Source organism: Capra hircus, chromosome 20, assembly GCF_001704415.2.
Source record: "Capra hircus breed San Clemente chromosome 20, ASM170441v1, whole genome shotgun sequence".
Lineage (NCBI taxonomy): Eukaryota > Metazoa > Chordata > Mammalia > Artiodactyla > Bovidae > Capra > Capra hircus.
Window position 1 is genome coordinate 110,172 of NC_030827.1, and position 22,916 is coordinate 133,087.

General features: G+C 48.1%; 2 long non-coding RNA genes across 2 annotated transcripts; both read left to right on the forward strand.

The window, feature by feature from the left end:
* LOC108638417 lies at positions 241-3,576 on the forward strand. Its single transcript, XR_001919811.1, has 3 exons — positions 241-762; positions 3,211-3,240; positions 3,556-3,576. It is a non-coding gene; the product is annotated as an uncharacterized LOC108638417 (long non-coding RNA).
* Positions 3,608-9,158, forward strand: LOC106503309. The gene is made up of 4 exons (XR_001296954.2): positions 3,608-3,649; positions 5,805-5,956; positions 6,761-6,933; positions 8,239-9,158. It is a non-coding gene; the product is annotated as an uncharacterized LOC106503309 (long non-coding RNA).

Below are 22,916 nucleotides of genomic sequence, written 5' to 3' on the forward strand. Positions count from 1 at the left end.
GCAGTGGATGTGTGCAGTTTTAATCACTGGACCACCAGAAAGTCCCAAAGGCAGTATTTTAAAATTTCTCTTTCTAGTAGCTGATTGTTAGTGTGTAGAAACACAACTGATTTTTGTATACTGATTTTGTATCCTGCAACTTTACTGAGCTAATCAAAGTTTTAATATCAAGCCTGTAATATTTTATGAGGAAATTGCTAATTTCTCCCATTTTTAAAAAAAATTATTTTTCAGATATTTCAGTCAAAGGAAGAAATAGCTCTTCTTCTAAGATGGAATCTGTTGTTTGGGAATGTGGTTGATCAACTTGACACGTTGGCCACATGGTACCCGATGTAATAAAATGAAAAGAAGAGGCAAGATGATGTCATTTTCCTGTATTGTGAAACCAAAAACAAATGCCTTTTGTGAGACCAAGCTGACAAACCTCTGATGGTGCAAAGAGTCATTCTGTTTGAAGAAGTTAACAGTAAGATAGAAGAAGTACTGTCAAGCTGAGACCTGCAGGTGTACAGAGATCTAACATACATATTGAGTAGGCCTGATCATCTGAATCCCCTTCAATCGAGAAAGCATGGCTGTGAGTTGGATCATCTTCTCTCTGTGGCCCTTGACTATGTTTGTGGGCCATATAGGTGAGCACAGTTTGTTTTCTTTGAGCCTATTACCTTGAGGATGTGCCAGGATTTACCTTATAACACTGCCTTCACGCCCAATCTTCTGAATCACTGTGATCAATAGATGGCAGTTTTAGCAGTGGAGGTAAGACTTCGTCTATTATTTGGCATGTCGTAGAAAATGATTCTTGTGTTGCCTTTTTAATCAGTCTAATGAATGTGTCTGATAAACAACAGGAACAACTGACGTGTTATTTTTCACTGCATCTTGTACATTAAAAAGTTACGTCTTTGGGTTCAGACTCTGGTAGACTGAAGATTTCATGTTTGGGGGATGTTACTCATCTTAGTTTTCAGATACTATTCTTTTATGAAGAACTTTGAAACATTGGAACTGGGCAAGTAATAGCCTTTCAGAAGTTTAAATTGTCCAAGTTATGGTTACGTCTTTTCTGTTATTTGATAATAAGACTTTAAAGAGCAGACTATAAGAATAATATTCATAATTCACTTAGTAAATATTGAAGGTAACATGATTTTGAAAATGGGTTCTTTGGTTCAGCCTTTAGGCTGGTGGGTTTACAGTATTTACATTGTCTTAAATACTTAAGATGGTATCCTGGTCTTACTATCTTTACATCAATTTAAGAACAGTAACTCCCAAGCAGTGATAGAGGTTTTATTGTGTGGATTATCTGTTCTTGACCTCTCAGGACGTCATGAAAATCTGTTGCCTTACTTGAATTTTTCTAATGATAATTCTTTAGGCAGTTTTTAATTATTTTACTTTAGAAGCTATGACAAATTAATGGATATAGTTAATAATAGGTTTAAATAATTATGTATGTGTTTCAATAATGGTTTTAGAATTGTGGACAAAGATATGTTTACCAGATAGGAATTAGGGGGCAGTAAACTGTGACAATAAGAGGTAAAAGCTTTGGAATTGTATAAACTGCAGCAGCAGCTACCACTTTCTGTCTGTATTACTTTGGTCAAGTTACTTGAGCTTTCTTACCATTGTCACTTTGCTTGTAAAATAGAGTTAACACTTTGGAAGATACAAAATGAAGCCTTTATACAAAATGAAACATTTATAAAGTATTTGGCACAGTACTTTTGGAGTAAGTTCTCTTAAAGTGATAGCTTTTACCATTTTCTCTTATTATAATATTAATGTAGCTACATAGTACATAGAATTTAAAGTTTTTTGTTTTTTTTTAATTTTAGTCTTTAATCCTTTGTTACAGTGCTTTCAGCAAATCGAATACTACTTGTTTTGGAATCTTCATTTTATAGCAAAGATTTAGTACTTCCAAGTAAACTAACATAAATCTGGGAAATTTTGTAGAAAGATGATTATTCATAGATTTTGAAACGTAGAGGGCAACTTGTATAGTCCAAATACTTGAAAATATTGTAGAGGTTGAATAAAATATTTCTGTTCTTCCACTGACTACACAAAGTCTAACTGGTAAGGAGAGATTTGGTATAGACTGTTAGATTGGGTATATGAGAATGGGTATTGGTTTAATATAGTAATTTGGTTCCTGGCATGGTAGTCCCTGTTGGGTATTCAAACTACCCAGTTCTCTCACCAAAAAAATGAAGGAGGACTATCTTTGGTTCTGATATCATTTTAAGTCAGTATAACTCCTTTGGAAAGCAAATAGAGTTATAAGAAATGTCATAAAGATTTATATACTGATTTGGGTTTAACTTTTGCCTCTTTCATGTAGTAGCTTTCAGACTTTGAAACTAAGTCACCTAACATCTCTGTGATCTGGAGAAGGAAATGGCAACCCACTCCAGTACTCTTGCCCAGAAAATCCCATGGACAGAGGAGCCCGGTAGGCTACAGTCCATGGAGTCGCAAAGAGTCGGACACGACTGAGCAACTGAACTGAACTGACACAATATCCTTTCTGTGTTGGTGCTTGTATTTAAGACTGTAAATCTCATCAGCTTTTGCACAGTTAATGTCTCTATTAGACTCTTCTAAAAAGTATCTTTTATGGTTAATAAAATGTAAAGACTGCACCTGCTGTTATGCTAGCTTTCATTCTTACATATTTTCACAGGGAACCTGCTTTAATGAATTTATTTTGAGAAGTTTTAAATCAAATTCTATGTCAGGATTTTACATTAATGTCCAATAGGTGGTTAGATTTGTTCAATGTTAAAATAGGTATTATGGTAGCTTCCGCATCAGTTCAATTACTAATTTAAAGTATAACATGTTTTTTATTAAGAGAAACTAACTTATAGAGAAGTTTGGCTGAGAATAGACAACTGTTAAGGCCCTTTGTTGTACAGAATGCTGTGCTTTAATAAATCATGATGTTGTAATAGAATTGTATCTTCCTGAGTAATAATTTATAGTGTTTCTCTAGTAAATCTTGAATAGCTTATTTAACATCTGTGGTCAAAAAAATGTTCTGTTTCCAGTCACATGTTCTCTAAATCTTCATGTCACTTACATGTTTGCCATCATTTTTGCTTTCCTGTATTTGCCTGTACTGAGTCTTGAAATTTTAGCTTCAAAGTCACAATAAATCTGGTTTCTCTTCATTTCTTTGCATGCATCTATCAGCCTAGTGATTTAAGGAAGCAGCGTCGAAAGGTAAACTAGTAATTTAGCAGGCCTTTGTTTCTCTGTGAAGTATTAAAGAGTCCTTATCATTTAACGTGAATGAACACTGTGTGGTTATGTACTGGTGAATAATTGATGTTTTAATGGAAGTAATGAAACTCACCCACCACTTAAAATGTGCTGATGGTTCTGTTGGAAATAGGTCATTCATTGGGACAGTTGTAACAGTTTGCCTTTCTCCCACTTATTTGCCTTCTGATCATCTCGTGCTTGTTTATAATAGACATAGTATTATTTATTATTTTAAAATTTTTCTTTACTTATATTTTTGGCCATGCTCCACAGCTTATGGGATCTTAGTTCCCCAGCCAGGGATCAGACCAGTGTCTCGGCAGTGAAAGCACCAAGTCTTAACCTCTGGACCACCATGGAATTTCCGGTTAGTGTTTTCTTATAAGAAATGACTGAGTCAGAGCCATAGATGTTAGATTTGCGGGAAGCCAATTTAATGATGGTGGGTAGCAGTGTGCAGGAGACTCTGTGCACTGGGCACATGCTTTCCGAGTCTGTCATCTCATCCCCAGGTGAGGTCCAGGCTGCTGCTATCCCCATTCATCAGACATGGACACTGAGGCTCAGCGAGGCCGAGCACCCTGCCCAGGCTCTCACACCCAGCAGTGCGGTACGGACTGATCTGATCAGAGCCTGGACACTTAACCGTGGTGCCATCCAGCCCGCTTTCCTCCAGAGGCTCTCGTGTCCATCCCGGCATCCCTGATGGCGGGAGCATCAGGAGGGAGCCTCCTGCCTCTCCCATCGGGTCACTTGGATGAGCCCCTATTGCTGGAGTCCAGTGCCCCAAGGGCTGGCCTTCCTTTTCCCTCTCCTGCTCCCAGCCCGCTGACCGAGCACTCCTGGGGCTTCCCACAGGACTGGGGTGGCCACACTCCAGTTCAGGCAGCTCAGTGCCTGGGAGCCCTTCTGCTGGGCACAGCAGAGCAGCGCCGTCCCCCTGGGGTTGGTGACCTGGGTGTGCCGCTCGCCCGCTCTGTGGCCTACTTTGCCCTCCTGTTAAGTGAACACGGTGCTGCCCATCCTGGCCATGTGGGCACCAGTGGGGTGGGTCCCCTCCTGGGGGAGGGCAGCCAGGCTGCACACCCAGAGGCCTTCCTCAGGAGGAGGCCCGGGCGAAGGGGCTGGCGTGGTCCCTGACCTTGAGGCAGGTGTTTGTCTCCACTGAGTCCATAGTCAACCCAGGTGTGTCACTTCCCTGCTCTGTTCATTGTTGTTTTCTGATTTTTATAAATGCTCATTTTAATTTGAATTTGAGATTGATCCCTGTTCAGTTCCATGTGGATAATTTCTAGCCTTTGTTGCCTTCTGTTGTCTGAGGGTTCTTGTTGGAGCTCAGGGGAGGGTGCCCAGTTTATCCAGCTGCTGTTAAACGAGTTCAGCTCTACTTTGCACTACGTCACTTTGTTGTCACCAAGCTCCTGTGGGGCTGCACAGGATCAGTATTCTTTACAGAATCCCACTAAAAAGACACAGGTTAGTTGTTTAAAACAACACACTCATTGTTTATAAAAATACATGCCATGCATGTTTCCTGAAACTTCCCCTGGCTTAACCGACACCCAGATGGATCAGTGGGACCTGTCTCGACCCTGAGGGGTTAATCTGTTCCCCACACTGTCTTTCCTGTCCTCACACCCAGGACCAGCAGAAAAGCTGGAAGTCCAGGAGAGATCATCTCTTTTTTTTTTTTTTAATTAGTTTGTTAATTGAAAGATAATTGCTTTACAGAATTTTCTGTCAAACCTCAACATGAATCAACCGTAGGTATCCATATATCTCCTCACTTTTGAACCTCCCACCCCTCTAGGGTGATACAAGATCATCTCTTAGTGAAGACCTGGGGGTGCTTTATGGAAACAACTGTGAGCGAATGACACTCGAACTGCGTGTAAGCACTTCAGTGGGTAGCCCCCAGTCTGTACATTACCGAGAAATACGAGCCAGGCACATGGTGTTCACGTGGAGGGGTTAGGTACCTTTTCGGTGTTTCTCTTGTTGTCATGGTTCCAGTAACCTGCATCATCACTACAAATGATCTTGGGTAGTGGCACATGCTGTGTCTTTTTCTCCTTCAAACAGAAAGGTCTGGACGGCTTTGCTGAGAGGTTTCTTACTCTCGCTGTGGTGCTTCTGAGCAGCATCTGGTGATGAGCACAGTCCTTTCATCAGGGCAGTTCATGCCATGCAGGGTTCACAGGGCCGGCATTGCTCTGCTGTCCTGCCTGGCAGGGCCATCTGGTTGCTGGATTCCAGGGAGGGTGGAGCCTGACTGCAGGGAGGCTCCCATCCAGGGTCTCTTGCACTCAGTCATGCTCTTGCTGCCCCATAGTCCTGCTTCCCTTGAACAAGACTGTCCTTTAAGATGGCATTAAGCTAGAATAAGGGTTTTTTTTGTACTTGGGGGAAAGCATAGCTATAGATTTTCAAATAAGTGTCTGGTTATAATGTAAAGCCTGTGTGATTGCTGTTTTCAAAACAGTCTATTGTTAGCCAATTTTATACTTACCTCACTCCCTCAGCTGCCAGCTTTACGGGAAGAGGTAGGAGATGACAAGACCGCCATCAAATGTTAAACCTCGACCCCCAGCTCACTGCGGTCCCTTCGGCTGGACCACCTGCACACGGGGTCGCTGCACACATCCACCCACAAGAACATCAGGGACACCCACAAGTAAGCGGCCTGTGTGCGCATCGTCAGTTTCAGGAACCCTGCGCCTCTTGTCTTCAAAGAGTTGCAAGGATGATTTTAAAGGAATACCATTGGTTCAGTGCCTGTGTTTAGTGGTGAACTTCAGGTCCTGGGGAAGAAGAGCTCAGTGACCTCAGTGATTTTAGAAAACGTCCTTCTCTACAGATTGACTCCTGTGGGAGCTTTCTTCCTGCTCTTGATAGAGGTCTGCCCGGCCTGGGGCACGTTCCTGACTGTGACGGCCCCGTGCCTCTCGGGTTTGCTCTTGAGGGTCCCTCCCTTTTCCTCAAGGGTCTCCTCTCAGGAGATTCTGTCCCCTCCTGTGACTGACACTGTCCTCATTCAGGCCACCACCTGAGCTCCCATCCTGAGCCAGGCAGCACTCGATGGAGGGCACGTGTGGTTACGTCCTGCCACGGCCAGGGATGGTCACCCTGCAGGAGGCGGGGAGAAATGCCCAAAGCAGGGGAGCTTGCCTTGTCCTGGAGCGTTGTCACCTGTCGAGCAGCGACCCTGAGGGAGGGTCGGAGCACCCTCTGCACCAGCTGGCCTGGAGTCACGCCCTCCTCGGGGGAGAGCTCGAGGCAGAGAAGCTTCCCGGGGCAGTTGTCTGTGTCCGGGAGCCTGCATTGCTCGTGTGGAGCGTGTTTGGTGAAGGAGACTCCACTGTCTGCTGCGAGGTTGAGGTGCGGGTGTTGCTGGGTGCCCGTTTCTATCAGTAGCTCTTGTGGAGGGGTGTGTGTTTGCACAAGGGTGCCAGTTAAAGGTCGTTTTCTCTCCCCAAAGCTCTACAGGCTCTCAGGACAGCCCCGGGAACAACCCCAGCAGCAGCACCAGCAGGCAGGACTCGTTGCACAAAGCCCCGAAGAAGAAGGGCATCAAGTCCTCCATCAGCCGCTTGTTTCGCAAGAAGAAAAAGGGCCGGCCTGAGCACCCCGGCAAGGAGGCGTTAGCACCAGGTGGGTGCTGCACCGTTCAGAGGGAGGAGGGCCTGCAGGCATGTCTCCCCCGTTGTCCCCACGAGGCTCCTGTCACTCACACTGGGAGTCCTCCTGGGAGCAGGAGCGGAGGAGGCATCTGTCTTCTCAGTGGGTCTGAGATGGTCTGATGAGTTAATGAGTGGATGGTTGGGTGGGTGGATGGATCGATGAACAGATGGCTGGCTGGATGGGTGGATGACCGGAACATAGAATGAATAAAGCAGATGATTGTGCTCCAGTGCTAGAAACATTCTATGAAATTGATTGAGAAGGAGCTGGGCCATGATTGTTTCCTCCTAATAGTGACACTTGTTTGGAAACGGCCTAAGTGCTCATCAGTGAAGAGTGAGGTACAATCTGTGGACACCCCACAAGGAACAGACCCCCTCCTTCCTGCCACCTTCCCCATCCACAGGAGCTCATCAGGGATTCTGCCCATGCCCTCCACCCCACCCCATAGCCACGCAAGTCCTCCTGGGGTCCCCTCATCACACAGGGTTATCATTAGGCCCCCATCTCACTCAGCTTCCTCTCCTTGAGGACAGCATATGTTCCTGCCTCTTCAGCCTCTGTGGAGGGGTGTGTGTTTGCACGAGGGTGCCAGTTAAAGGTCTTTTTCTTTTTGTTGAGTCTTACTTGTGCTGGGTGTGGGATTTACAGGAGCAAGTAAAGCAGATGTGGTCTGGAGCACAGTTAAGTGACGAGAGAAGAAGGAGCAGGTTATTAAATGCTATCCCTATTGTTAATAAATACAACGCTGAGATGGATGGTGCATTGATTATATACCAGACGCTGTGTGTGCCCCTTACCAAGCAGGTGCTGCCCCGTCCCGATTTACAGAGGAGGACACAGTGATGGTCACGCGGTCAGGGAGCGATGAGGGCAGGTTCACACCCACGCAGCGGGACCAGGCACTTGCCAAGCCCCAGCCACCTCTCTGGTGGATGCAACAGGAATGAGACGGTTCTATGGCATAATGATTTCAGTGGACATGAGTTGGAGCAAACTCCGGGAGATCGTGAAGGACAGGAAAGCCTGGAGTCTGCAGTCCATGGAGTGGCAAAGTCGGACACAACTGAGTGGCTGAACTAAAACCTGAGTGTGTGCTAACCTGCTTCAGTCGTGTCTGACTCTTTGTGACCCCAGGGACTGTAGCCCACTACCTCCTCTGTCCATGTGATTCTCCAGGCAAGAATACTGGAGTGGGTTGCCATGCCCTCCTCCAGGGCATTTTCTCGACCCAGGGATCGAACCCACATCTCTTGTTATCTGTTGCATTGGCAGGCAGGATCTTTACCCCTAGCACCACCTGGAAAGCCCCAGTGAACGCTGACAACTAGAAATGCAGAAAATCCGAGCTGCTCCTAAGGTAAACTGGGAGAGCAGCAAGCACAGGTTGTAAAGACAAAGACACAGGATGAGCGACAACGCGCCCACAGAGACAGGCAGGAATGCGGTCACCCACATAAAGGAAATGTCTGTGCCGTTCGGAAGAGGAGCCGGCCAGCCCTTGGAGGGACAGTTGGAATCGGAATGAAAACCGAGACAATGGTCAGCAGTGCCCACCCACACGGCCCGGGTGGCGTGGTGTCACTCACCGGGCTTCCTGCGTCCCCAGAGCTGCTGGTGGGAAGATCTCTGAGTGCCAGGCCGGGCAGCGTCCCCGTGTGAGCTAAGGCATCACTGCTATCCTTCCAGTGCTGCTGTGGGCCCCTCTGTGGGCGGCCACCCTCATCCCCTGCCCTGCCACCCACTCGGGCTGGGCTCTCCCTCTGGGATCTTTTCAGGCCTTGAACTTGGGTGTTCCCAGCCCTCTGCCACGCCGGACTGGGACGCAGCTCAGGACTTGGCCTTGAGATATCAAGGAGACCTTGAATCTGGAAGGACACCACCATGGGAGCAGGAGAGCAAAGCCCACACGGGGAGGAAGCAGAGCTGGGGAACGTGCCCGCAGCCTCCACTGCGTCCTGCACAAGTGCCTCCTCTTTGCCTCTCTTTGACCTGAAACAACCCCCAGCTGCTGCTGCTCCACAGGTGATTCCTAAAAATGCACCTCCTGCAAGAGCTATCGTCCTGCTGCTCTGGGGCTGCCTCAGTGTGTTCAGGAGTGTCAGACAAGTAGGGCTGCCACACCTCATACTGGAGGTGGGGGGCCTGATACTGGGGAAGGGTCGGAGGTTGGGGAAGGGTCTGAGGGTGGGGGGAGGGCCTGATACTGGACTAGGGGCTGATGCTGGGGGAATGTCTGATGCTGGACTAGGGCCTGATGCTGGACGAGGGCCTGACACTGGGGAAGGGTCTGATGCTGGGGGAAGGCCTGATGTTCAACTAGGGTCTGACACTCGGTGAGGGTCTGATGCTGGGGGAGGGCCTGGTGGTGGACTAGGGTTCGACACTTGGCGAGGGTCTGTTCCTGGGGAAGGGTCTGATGCTGGGGGAGGGTCTGATACTGGACTAGAACCTGATGCTGGGTGGAAGCTCTTGATGCTGGAGTAGGACCTGATGTTGGGGGAGTGCCTGATGCTGTGGAAGGGTCTGAGACTGGAGTAGGGCCTGATGGTGGACTAGGGCCTGATACCGGACTAAGGTCTGATGCTGGGGGAGCGTCTGATGCTGGACTAGGTTCTGATGCTGGGGGAGCGTCTGATGCTGGAGTAGGGCCTGATGATGGACGAGGGCCTGACACTGGGGAAGGGTCTGACGCTGGTGGAGGGCCTGATGCTGGGGGAAGGTCTGATGCTGGATTAAGGCCTGATGCTGGGGGCACATCTGATGCTGGACCGGGGCCTGATGCTGTAGGAGGGCCTGATGCTGGGGGTAAGGTCTGATGATGGTGGACAGCCTGCTCCCAGATGTGCATGGAGTTGAGGATAAATCTCTATGAGAAATCTTTTTTTCATACTTTCCTGACCACCTTGCTATGTTCTTTTTAACTTAAAGATAATTTTGTGCGATATCGGTTGATTTCTGCCGTACATCAACATGAATTAGCCATAGGTGTACGTATGTCCCGTCCCTCTTGAATCTCCCTCCCACCTCCCCTTGCTACATTCTTGTTTCTATGGATATATGAATAATATTCTGTTGACTAAAATAACATGAAAAGCTCCCACACACAAGTGTGCACACACACACTCCCTAGTGCATCATTCGGGTCCGCGTCAGGGTTGCCCTCGGCACCCCCGCCCTGGGACCGACGGTGAGCCTCGACACCTGCATTTTATTCCCACCCTCGGCCTGCTGCCCGCACCTCAACAGCAGAGGGGCCCGCAGATGCTGAAGTGATGGAGCCTCTTGTCTCCGGAGCCAAGGGCATGAATACACCATCAGTCGTCCTCTGGGGACACCTGTGCTTCCGCCTTCTGGCCTTTCCATTGTATCCGTCCATTTCTCTTAACAGAATGTCCGTGTGATGACATGGGCTCCCATTACCAGCTCTGGTCTGTTCTCAGTTTGTTCTCTGAGTACAGCTTACCCTCCGCACACTTCATTGGCCCTGGGAAATTTTGCTTCAGTACTTTATTGAAAGAAAGCAATAAAAAAATCCTGTGACAAACATAGTTCAAAAGTAGCCTGTACATACTTTGTCACATATTCGAGAAGTTCACAAAAGATTAATAGGAAAATAGAACGATAATGAATTGTACAAGTAAATTAAAGATGGAACCCACATGTAAAGAGACATGCTGTCTCTGTCTACCGAGATACCAGCTGCATAATAAATACCGCACCATGACCTGAACGCATCTCTTGCTGGCTTTTTTAATGTGCCGCTGAAAGAGTAAAAGTCACATTTGATACTTATACAATCCAGAACAGCTACGTCATCACAATCTAAAAATGTACACCTAGGTCCATTCTTTCAACGTGTTTACAAACAGAGGTAAAAAGATGATTTACATAAAAATAAGGCCTTTGTCAGAGCTGCACTCCACTGTCTGGGAAGTGGCACCTTCACTGTCCAGCTCCATGGCTCCGCAGCGGGTGCAGGGCATCGCGATTGGTCCCCAAAGCATCTCACCAGAGAGGAGGGATCCGGGTCCACAGAGACTAGGTTACGGGAGAGATTTTCATAGTCGTCTAGTCATCCTTTCAGCCCAAATTTCAGTAGAAGCTCACATTTAACATTCAGTACTTCTAAATCACTTCACGCTGCAGACAAAAAGCATTTCTTCCTAGAAAAAGTACAGTATAGCCAGTCGTTGAAATCCAACAACAGTAGGTTGAAATTAAGTTTGCGTATTTCAGACTGATTGTTGGAGAGCTTGATTACATTCTGGAAGGATAATGCACACCGTGTCATGATGATTTTACAATTGCAGGAAAACCCCTTCTCTGATGGTTTAACATTTAACAATTAAGAGTAATTACAATAAATGCATCATTTACAGAAGCCCTATATTTGGTCATAGGATTTATACAGACAAGCACTACAGTACATTCATTTGAAAGACTAAAATCAGGTATCAGAACATGAATTGATCTGAAAGAATATTTATAGCCTGAATATACAAGAAAAAGTAAGTAATAATATAAATGAAGTCATAAGTTTACATAAATATAAATATAAGAAACTATTAAATTCTAAAGTATTTTCTCTGGTATTCATGAATTTTTCACTAATTAAAAACCCTGTAATAAAATATCTTCGGTTCCATGTAACAAGTCTTACAGTAAAGATTGCATCGAGTTCAAAATGTAGTCTTTGTTGTATTCTGGACGCTATAATCATCTGGAGAATTAGTGCAGGTAAACTGGAAACAAACAGACGAGTCAGTCCTGGGATGGCAGCTGGTGCCCGAGCCCCTGCCCCTCCAGACACCCCCCAACCCACTCGGGGCTTCAGCTGCTTTGAGAATTCAGAGAAATGTGGAGGACCAAGCAGATCAAGGAGAGAACTCTGGCTGACTTTATTCTGACATATAGCTAAAAGCTGCTGGTAAAAAAAAACCCTCAAAAGCCCAATCCAGCTTTCTAGCTGAGACGTGAACAGGACCCAGAGCAGGCAGCCTCCTGCCCTCAGAGCCGCGCGAGCAGGGCTGGGCCCCCGGGCGGGACCCACCAGAGGACCACCCAGAGCGGCACCTGCAAGGGAGGGTGGCCCCTCAGCAGCCCCAGATGCCAGTGCACCTCCGTGTGAAACACTGGCCTCCACACGGAGAGGCCCAGGACAGGGCAGCCTCGTGAACCCTGACGCCGTGGGCCCTGCCCCCTCCAAGAAGGTGCACGCAGGGCGTGGCCGGCAGCACCGCCGCTGTGGGAGGGACACCCGCGCGCGGACGTGAGGGAGCCTCGGCCGTGCTCTCACCACTCCGGCGGCAGCGGGGCGCCAGGGTCACATCCTCTGCTGCTGAGAGCTCTCCCGGGCCCACCTCCAGAGACCCGCTGACCCTCACTGCGGGGGCGTGGGCTCCGTGCCCCCGCGGGACCAGGCCGGCCTGTACTCACCCCGAAGCTCAGCAGAACGAAGTCCTGACTGTAGCGGAATCCAGCCTCTGCGTTCCCACCGTGCTGCCCGGCCCGCAAGCGTAGGAGGAACCGTGCAAACACAGAGTGCGGTTAGTCGTGCAGTGTCACACGGGGCACGACGACACACACGCACACCCGCAGCAGCGCCCACTCCTACTGAGGGTCTGGGGAAACGTCTAGAGGGTGGATGAGCCTGAGAGAGCGAGCCTGGGGGCTGCCACGTGGGGGTCCCTGCCACCTGGGTGTGGGGGCGTGGGGCGGTCACACTAGAGCAACAACAGCACATTCGATGACAGAAGCGCCGTCATGGGGACAGCTACTCCCGGTGAGCAGCTGCCAGTCTCTCCTTAGATAGACCTCCGGATTCACAGGGCTGCTGGACCTCTCTTCCAGCCCTCACAGGATCTCTGAGACAGGCCGTGGGGAGGGACTGGCTACTTGCGGGTCAGCAGCCGGGCACCGGTGGCCTGGAGCCCCGCAATCTGCTGTTCTGGGGGCCAGGCCGCTCTCCCCAGGCTGCTTCAGGGAGGGCAGAGCACGGGGCTGATCTAGCAGAAAGTGGAAACTCAGTCTCAGCCTCCCTCAGAAATGTCACCACTGACGTTTTCTCGTCACAACACAGGCTATAGGGCCCAATGGGTCAGCCCCGACCCCAACCCCCACTCCAAGTTGACTAAGAAATCTACATAAACCACTAGCAGAAACCCGCTGCTCCCAATTCAACGTTTTCTGTCTTCCCCTGGGCCCACCAGGAACACATCTGATGAGTCTCTGGCCAGAGTTCCAGAGAGGGCTGAAGACAGTGGGGGCTGCTGATGGAGCAGGCTACCTGTCCAAGCCCTTCTGATTCTAAGAGCCCTAGACACCTGCTACACTGCAACTTCAAAAGCCATGAAAACAACCCAGTTACACAGTTTATGCCATGCCTATCTCACGTGGTTTGTAAAAGTTCATCTCCCATTTATTATATCCCCAACACCTCTCTCTAGGATTGTTTATAATTTATCTAAACTCTAATGTCTATGTCACCATGTCCATCTGACAGGGAAATATTGGATTTATAATGAGAATGGAAAATAAAAAAGAAAGCAGTTAGACTCTTCAATCGACTGAAAGCTAAGCTACAGTTAAGATTTGTAAAAATGAGCTGCATGCTCCTTGGAAGAAAAATGCTGTTTAAAAAAGGAGAGAGGCACTGGGTCCCCCCTACCCCTGGTTAAGCGTATTATTGAGTTCCGGCAAAGAGACGACGCAGCTTCCCCGTACGCCCCCTCACCGAAAGTGCCCAGCGTAGCACAGGCTTTCCCTAAATATACTTTGCTCTGTGAGAGCCAGTGAGAGCAAAGCTTATAAATCTACTCATGGGAAGGGCTAATAACAGGAAAAAATGCACCAAAGAGACCCTCAAGGCCCCATTCCCACCGGGTGAGCACACACTCCCTCTGGGAACCCCAGTGTGGTGGGCACAGCCAACCGTGGAGAAAGCATCCACTGAGACACCCCTTTTTTTGGATGTTAGTTCTAAAAGATCTTGTAGGTCTTCATAAAACCGTTCAACTTCAGTTTCTTCAGCGTTAGTGGTTGGGGCATAGACTTGGATAACTGTGATATTGAATGGTTTGCCTTGGAGACGAACAGAGATCATTCTGTCGTTTTTGAGATTGCATCCGAGTACTGCATTGCGGACTCTTTTGTTGACCATGATGGCTACTCCATTTCTTCTGAGGGATTCCTGCCCGCAGTAGTAGACGTAATGGTCATCTGAGTTAAATTCACCCATTCCAGTCCATTTTACTTCGCTGATTCCTAGAATGTGGACGTTCACCCTTGCCATCTCTCGTTTGACCACTTCCAATTTGCCTTGATTCACGGACCTGACATTCCAGGTTCCTATGCAATATTGCTTTTTACAGCATCGGATCTTGCTTCTATCACCAGTCACATCCACAACTGGGTATTGTCTTTGCTTTGGCTCCATCCCTTCATTCTTTCTGGAGTTATTTCTCCACTGATCTCCAGTAGCATATTGGGCACCTAATGACCTGGGGAGTTCCTCTTTCGGTATCCTATCATTTTGCCTTTTCATACTGTTCATGGGGTTCTCAAGGCAAGAATACTGAAGTGGCTTGCCATTCCCTTCTCCAGCATCCGCTGGATCATCGAAAAACAAGAGAGTTCCAGAAAAACATCTATTTCTGCTTTATTGACTATGCCAAAGCCTTTGACTTTGTGGATCACAATAAACTGTGGAAAATTCTGAAAGAGATGGGAATACCAGACCACCTAACCTGCCTCTTGAGAAATCTGTATGCAGGTCAGGAAGCACCAGTTAGAACTGGACATGGAACAACAGACTGCTTCCAAATAGGAAAAGGAGTGCGTCAAGGCTCTATATTGTCACCCTGCTTATTTAACTTCTATGCAGAGTACATCATGAGAAACGCTGGACTAGAAGAAACACAAGCTGGAATCAAGATTGCCGGAAGAAATATCAATAACCTCAGATATGCAGATGACACCACCTTTATGGCAGAAAGTGAAGAGGAGCTAAAAAGCCTCTTGATGAAAGTGAAAGAGGAGAGTGAAAAAGTTGGCTTAAAGCTCAACATTCAGAAAATGAAGATCATGGCATCTGGTCCCATCACTTCATGGGAAATAGATGGGGAAACAGTGGAAACAGTGTCGGACTTTATTTTGGGGGCTTCAAAATCACTGCAGATGGTGACTGCAGCCATGAAATTAAAAGATGCTTACTCCTTGGAAGAAAAGTTATGACCAACCCTGATAGTATTTTCAAAAGCAGAGACATTACTTTGCCGACTAAGGTCCGTCTAGTCAAGGCTATGGTTTTTCCAGTAGTCATGTATGGATGTGAGAGTTGGACCGTGAAGAAGGCTGAGCGCAGAAGAATTGATGCTTTTGAACTGTGTTGTTGGAGAAGACTCTTGAGAGTCCCTTGGACTGCAAGGAGATCCAACCAGTCCATTCTGAGGGAGATCAACCCTAGGATTTCTTTGGAAGGAATGATGCTAAAGCTGAAACTCCACTACTTTGGCCACCTCATGTGAAGAGTTGACTCATTGGAAAAGACTCTGATGCTGGGAGGGATTGTGGCCAGGAGGAGAAGGGGACAACCGAGGATGAGATGGCTGGATGGCATCACGGACTCAATGGACGTGAATCTGAGTGAACTCTGGGAGATGGTGATGGACAGGGAGGCCTGGAGTGCTGCCATTCATGGGGTCACAAAGAGTCGGACACGACTGAGCAACTGAACTGAACTGAGACACCCCTGTCACAGATGCGACACTGGAGGCGGGGGGGCGTGCACAAGGCATCTCCTGAGCCACAGAGCCTGACCCCAGCCCAGGCTGTCTGGCCGTCTATCTTGCCATTAAGTGGGGACACAGCAGCCCTGAGCACCCAGCCTGAACCAGCAGTGTTCTCTGGCAGAGAGGCTTTCAGAGGGAAAACCAGAGCTGAGTTTGAAAGGGCAACTGCCAGGCCGTGTATTTACGGCCTGACCGAACTCGGGGGAGGACCTCTCCCGGCCTCACCTTTTTCGTTCACCCCATTGACTGACAGTGTGCAAGGGACCGACGACGGTGAGGATGGGGAGAGGACAGGAAGGTGGATGCTGCTGTCACTGAATTTGGACTCAGCCATCCTCCCAGTGGGGAGAGTCCTTGAGGGGCAACTGGTGTGGCCTGAGAGTGACCCTACTGTTTTACGAAAGAGCTCTTGAGCGCTGCCGGCCACACATACATCTGTACAAGCATGGGTGTCAATCTAATGCTCTGAGAACACACGTGTGTCTTGGTTTTATTAGTTGCAAGAATATGCTAAAATCCAACTAGACAAGAACTTGAAAAAAAACAACCATGACTGTTAAACGTTTATAAACAGATGTTAGGATTCACTGTAGAGCACTGCCCCTTGGGCATGCGATGGCACTAAAGAGCCCTGTAACCTGGGAAGCAGGCCATTCCAGCTCATCCACATTCTAGCCCAGGGCTGCACACGCCGCGACCTGTCACCTACCATCTGGCTGCATCTTCTTTGGCTGCACCGAGGGCGAGGGCAGAGAGGACGGGACCCGGAAGTTTTCGGGCAGAGTCTCGGCACACCCAGCAGCTAAGCCACCGACATCCTTTGGTCTGAATTTTTTCCTCCAAGAAGGTGCCCTCCTAAAGCTTTTATCATCGTCTTGGGAAATTACAGGACAGAAAACAAGACAGAATTTAAAACAGAGGACAAAAACAAGGAGCCACTAGCCCTTTAAAATAGCTGAGTTTACTAATGCACTTTTGTCCACGTGTATTTGACCCTGTTTGTGATGACCATGTGACTGATCTGCTCAAACTGGGAACACAGAAGTGTGGCACAGGGTTGGGTAACACGCGTACTGGGACCCTGACTGGACCCTAACTGGACCACCCTGGCTACCCAGATGGACATTCCTCCTGACAGCAGGTTTCATTGCTCATCTTGGAGAAATCGCCTCTTGCCATGGAAACATTTTCAAGCTGTAACCAGTTTTGTCTCACTGTGGGACAGAGCCAATGGATGCTTCTTCAGGTGTCCGATTCTCCCTGTCAAACTCAAGTGCCCTTAAGGTCCAATGAAGACAAGAACTATAGTGGGGCCCTGAGCAGCCAAAGGGATGGGCCGGGCCTGAGGAGGGAAAGGGTGGGAGGGCGCCCAGACCTCCGCGCCCCTCACCCCACCCCCCCCCAGGCGCCGCACACACGCACGCCCGGCCGCTGGGGGGTCCCGGAAGCCCTCCCGACCCCCGACCCCCGGCCCGGCCAGGCGGCTGCTGGCCAGGGGTTGGCGGGGTTCGGGGGCGTGGCGGCGCCCTCAGGCTGGAGTCCGGTCCCGGCTCGTTCGGCTCAAGTACAGCGCGCACCCCGCCATGGAGAGGTGCGGTGGCTGGCCCCACCGGCAAGTCAGAGTGAAAGGGAGGCTCAGCGCAGGGTCCTTAGGGCACCTGGCAGCAGCCGCCTCCGTCTACCTGATCTCGTCTGATCTTGGAAGCTAAGCAGGGTCGGGCCTGGTTAGTACTTGGATGGGAGACCGCCTGGGAATACCAGGTGCTGTAGGCTTTTGTCTTCCCTCTCCTTTAGCTCCCGCCCACCCCCGTCCCAACTTTTGTGCCCCCGCAGCCTCAGGCCCTCCGCGGGGGGGGGGGGGGGGGGGGCGGGCGGGGCGGGGGCGGGGGCGGGGGCGGGGCGGGGCGGGGGCGGGGCGGGGCGGGGGGCGGGGCGGGGCGGGGCGGGGGCGGGGCGGGCGGGGGCGGGGCGGGGGCGGGGCGGGGGGCGGGGCGGGGCGGGGGCGGGGCGGTGGGTGTGTGGCCGGGGCCCTGCCTTCCGCTGCAGACCTGGGTTGCCTCCGCGTGGCCCATGAGCCCTTCCACATTCAGCTTCCAGGAAACCAGACGACTGTCCCTTGGGTCTCCGTCTGGGGCTCCTTTGGTGTGCCTCAGGCAATCCCGGGGGCTGGTTACACCAGCTCCAGCCCCAGCCCCAGCACCACCCCGAGCCTCACAGGCAATCGCGCATGCTCGCTGTGCCCGCGCGCATACACAGATGTATGTGCACAGATGGTGCATGTATCTTGTTGAGTTCTACTTTTGGTGGATATATGCCTGGGAATGGGACTGCTGAATAATATGGTACTCCTAGTTTTAGTTTCTTGAGGAACCTCCATACTCTTTTCCACGGTGGCTGTACCAACTCCCATTCCTACTAACAGTGGAGGAGAGTTCCCTTTTCCCCACATCCTCTCCAGCATTTGTTATCTACAGACTTTTCTATGAGGACCATGCCGACTCCTGTGAAGTGGTCCCTCGTTGCAGTTTGGAGTTGAGTCTCTCCAATCATTAGTGATGTGGAGCAAGATGACCTTTCTGAAATGCAGATCCAACTCTATCACCTCGCTGCTCCAACTGCTCTTGTCTTTTCCCATCATGTGTAACATACGACCGAATCCCTTCATTGCTTGCTCCCCACTTTCTTCTCTGATGTCTTTTCACTGGAATGCCCTCTGCACTCTTTTGGTTACATCCCGTAGGGCATTTTTCATTTCTTGAATGGACTGTTTCCCTTGTCACATAGCCTTCCAAGATGATAGTTTACCTGCCTGAAATTCTTCCTGCACCTCAACCCTGGTTTACGTTGGTTCAACCTATGGATCTCAACTCAATCATTACTCTGAAAAGCCTTCCCTGACACGCAGTTTTTGGGGAGGGAAGAGGCCCCTAGAGAAGTCCTCCAAGTCTCTGCCTGTTATTTATCACTGGATTCGTCTCCATGAAAGCAGGAGCTCTGTTTCTTCTCTCCGCATTCTATTTCCAGAAACTGACTCCATGCCTCCTAGCTCATAGTAGGTGCTCAGTATTTATTCAGTGTGTGACAGACAGAAAAGTTCTTTGAAGCCTCAAGTTTTCACTTGGCTCAGCACTTTTGATCTCTTTGTATCTTTGTCAATTCACTTCTTTTCTGTCTTCTGTTGATGTGCACACTTTATCAAGGCACAATCTAAGGCATGAAGACATATCAATAAACATAGGTTCTTGCTTTCGAGGAACTCGTACATCACATTTCTATACTTTACGCTTTTGAACATGCTCTAGAACAGTGTGAACTTTTAGTATTATCCATTTTCATTTCAAAGAAAGATCATTTTACTTACAAAGCAAAGGTGGAGACCTTCCAACTTTTAGTCCAATACTTATACCTTTACCATTTCAGGCAACTCTTGTGGTTCCTTCTGTAGGTGTGTGGCTCTTCCAGAAATGTGAAGATCTTCCATAGTCCTCACACTTTTGTGTGACTTGGAATCATCAAGAAAGTTTCCAGTTATAGGTTCCAGACCACCACCTCAAACAGTCAGTAGAGAATGGAGTAGATGCCAGGAATATGCATTTTCAACCAGCATCTCTGGTGATTCTGTTGCTACAGACTCAAGGCCGTGGGCAGGGCCTGGACTGTCCACTGGGTCTGATGTGGAATGGAAAGAAGGGCTTCCCCACCACTGTTTCTAGCCTTGTGACTATAAACGGTCCCCAAACAAAAATTAGATTAACAAGATAATCCCAGATCATAGTCTGTGAGGTGAAGGAACTAAGCAGCTGGTTGAGATGGAGCCAAGGGGAAAGGTTTCTCTTTTTTTCCTCCACCTCTACTCCTTTCTTCCTTGATGCCTTAGTGATTCATAATGGAGATTTGAAATAAAGTTCACAATAGTCATATTGGTTGAATAAAGGTGTCACATTTAAGCAACTCTAAAAAGCAAAGAAAGTTTCACCTGCCACATGTTTCTTTAAAAAAGTCAATTGCTTTTCAATTCTGGGGTTTCTCCATTGCCTTGTTCAAGTAGCCTTAATACTAAAACTAAAATAAAACTAAATAAAGATTCAAATATACCAACAAAGTAAACCTTCCGTTTCTTAGATCATCTTTCCACTCAGTAGAACACTAGCTCTTTGTATTTTGTATTTTCTTTGTATTTTGACTAGGGAATTAGCAGTATCGTGGCTCAGATGGGAAGGAATCCACCTGCAGGAGACTCGGGTTTGATCCCTGGGTCGGCAAGATCCCCTGGAGAAGGAAATGGCAACCCACTCCAGTATTCTTGCCTGGGAAATGCCACGGACAGAGGAGCCTGACTGGCCGCAGTCCAAGAGTGGCAGAAAAGTTGGGCCCAACTTAGCAACTAAGAACAGAAGTATTTCCAAGGACCACAACAAGGGATGTGGTCCTCTCACAGGTGCTATGGCTCTGGCTGACTAGCTTGAGCCGCCAGCTGTCTCCCTTTGCCTGGGTGCATGCGAGTATCTGTGCGTCTGTCCGTGTGCCTGCCGGGCAGGATATGCCCTCAGGGCACGGGCTGGGCTGCGCCTAGGACTGCAGGAGGCTCAGGGGCCCGCGGGCCGCGGGGGGCCAGGCCTGGAGAGGCCCAGGGTGGGAGGGTGCCAAGACCTCCGCGCCCCTCACCCCACCCCCCAGGACCCGTGCGCAGGCACGCCCAGCTGCTCGGAGTCCCGGAAGCGAGTCACAGAGCTAGTGACAGAGATTGGATGTATCCCAAACTGGAATCAAGATTTTCTTATGAATTATCAACAACCTCAGATATGCAGATGATACCACCTATTAATGGCAGAAATGGAGGGGAACTAAATTGCCAACACCCGCTGGATCATGGAAAAAGCAGAGAGTTCCAGAAAAAACATCTATTTCTGCTTTATTGACTATGCCAAAGCCTTTGACTGTGTGGATCACAATACACTGTGGAAAATTCTGAAAGAGATGGGAATACCAGACCACCTGACGTGCCTCTTGAGAAATCTGTATGCAGGTCAGGAAGCACCAGTTAGAACTGGACATGGAACAACAGACTGGTTCCAAATAGGAAAAGGAGTACGTCAAGGCTGTATATTGTCACCCTGCTTATTTAACTTATATGCAGAGTACATCATGAGTCATGCTGGACTGGAAGAAACTCAAGCTGGAATCAAGATTGCCAGGAGAAATATCAATAACCTCAGAAGTGCAGATGACACCATCCTTATGGCAGAAAGTGAAAAGGAACTACAAAGCCTCTTGATGAAAGTGAAAGAGGAGAGTGAAAAAGTTGGCTTAAAGCTCAACATTCAGAAAATGAAGATCATGGCATCCGGTCCTATCACTTCATGGGAAATAGATGGGGAAACAATGGACACAGTGTCAGAATTTATTTTTGGGGCTTCAAAATCACTGCAGATGGTGACTGCAGCCATGAAATTAAAAGACGTTTACTCCTTGGAAGAAAAGTTATGACCAACCTAGATAGTATATTCAAAAGCAGAGACATTACTTTGCTGACTAAGGTCCGTCTAGTCAAGGCTATGGTTTTTCCTGTGGTCATGTATGGATGTGAGAGTTGGACTGTGAAGAAGGCTGAGCACCGAAGAATTGATGCTTTTGAAGTGTGGTGTTGGAGAAGACTCTTGAGAGTCCCTTGGACTGCAAGGAGATGCAACCAGTCCATTCTGAAGGAGATCAGCCCTGGGATTTCTTTGGAAGGAATGTGCTAAAGCTGAAACTCCACTACTTTGGCCACCTCATGTGAAGTTGACTCATTGGAAAAGACTGGTGCTGGGAGGGATTGTGGGCAGGAGAAGAAGGGGACGACAGAGGATGAGATGTCTGAATGGCATCACTGACTCGATGGACGCGAGTCTGAGTGAACTCCAGGAATTGGTGATGGACAGAGAGGCCTGGCGTGCTGCGATTCATGGGGTCGCAAAGAGTCGGACATGACTGAGCGACTGAACTGAACTGAAGGAGTCTCTTCATGAAGGTTAAAGAAGAAAGTTTCAGTGCTGGCTTAAAATGCATCATTCAAAAAACAAAGATTAGAGCATCTGGTCCTGTTACTTCATGGCGAATAGATGGGGAAAAAGTGAAAGCAGTGATAGATTCTATTTTCTTGGGCTCCAAAATCACAATGAACATTAAAATTAAAAGACGCTTGCAATCAATCCTGATAGAAATCAACCCTGAAGATTCACTAGAAAAACTGATGCTGATGCTGAAGCTCCAATTCTTTGGCCATGTGCTGTGAAGAGCCAACTCACTGGAAAAGACCTTGATGCTGGGATAGATTGAGGGCAGGAGGATAAGGGAGTGACAGTGTATGAGATTGTTGGATGGCATCACTGACTCACTGGACATGAGTTTGAGCAAACTCAGGGAGATAGTGGAGGATAGGAGAGGTTGGGGTGCTACAGCTCATGGGGTCACAAAGAGTTCAACATGACTTAACAACTGAATGACAATAACAATATCTATATCTATATCTATCCCCAAAGTGAGGGAAATGTTTGAAAAACATGCATCTATGTATCTGACAAAGAACTTGTATCCAAACTTGATGAAAACCTCTCATCAATAATAAAAATCAAATTAATAAAATGTACAGAAAGGATTGGATAGATACTCTCACCAAGAAGATGTATAAGTAGAAGGTCATGTATAGCAGTTTGCTCAGCATATTTACTTATTAGGGACATGACAACAACATGGATTAAAATTAAAAATACTGATCATGCCTAATTTTCTGTTTTATCTGAATTTTCATTAGTATGTAGCATGAACACAGATTACATTCTTATTTGTTTGAGTTACATGTCTATTTATTTTTTTGTTTGTTTCCTGCTCTTTCTTGTTTTTTTTTCTATAAACCTAAGAAATTCATCAAGCTAAATTTCATATCATTCAGTTCAGTTGCTCAGTCGTGTCCAACTCTTTGCGACCCCATGAATCATCATTAGTATATTTTTAATTTGGGAAAAATGATTCATAGGGACCATTGTTGATACCCTTTTAATGTCATTGCCATTCTTGGTGAGATCAACCCAATACTTAAATATATTACTGTGGAAATATTGTTGAGAAAACCTCAAACCACATAACTAATTGCTAATAATTTTCCACTGGTTAAAACCAAAA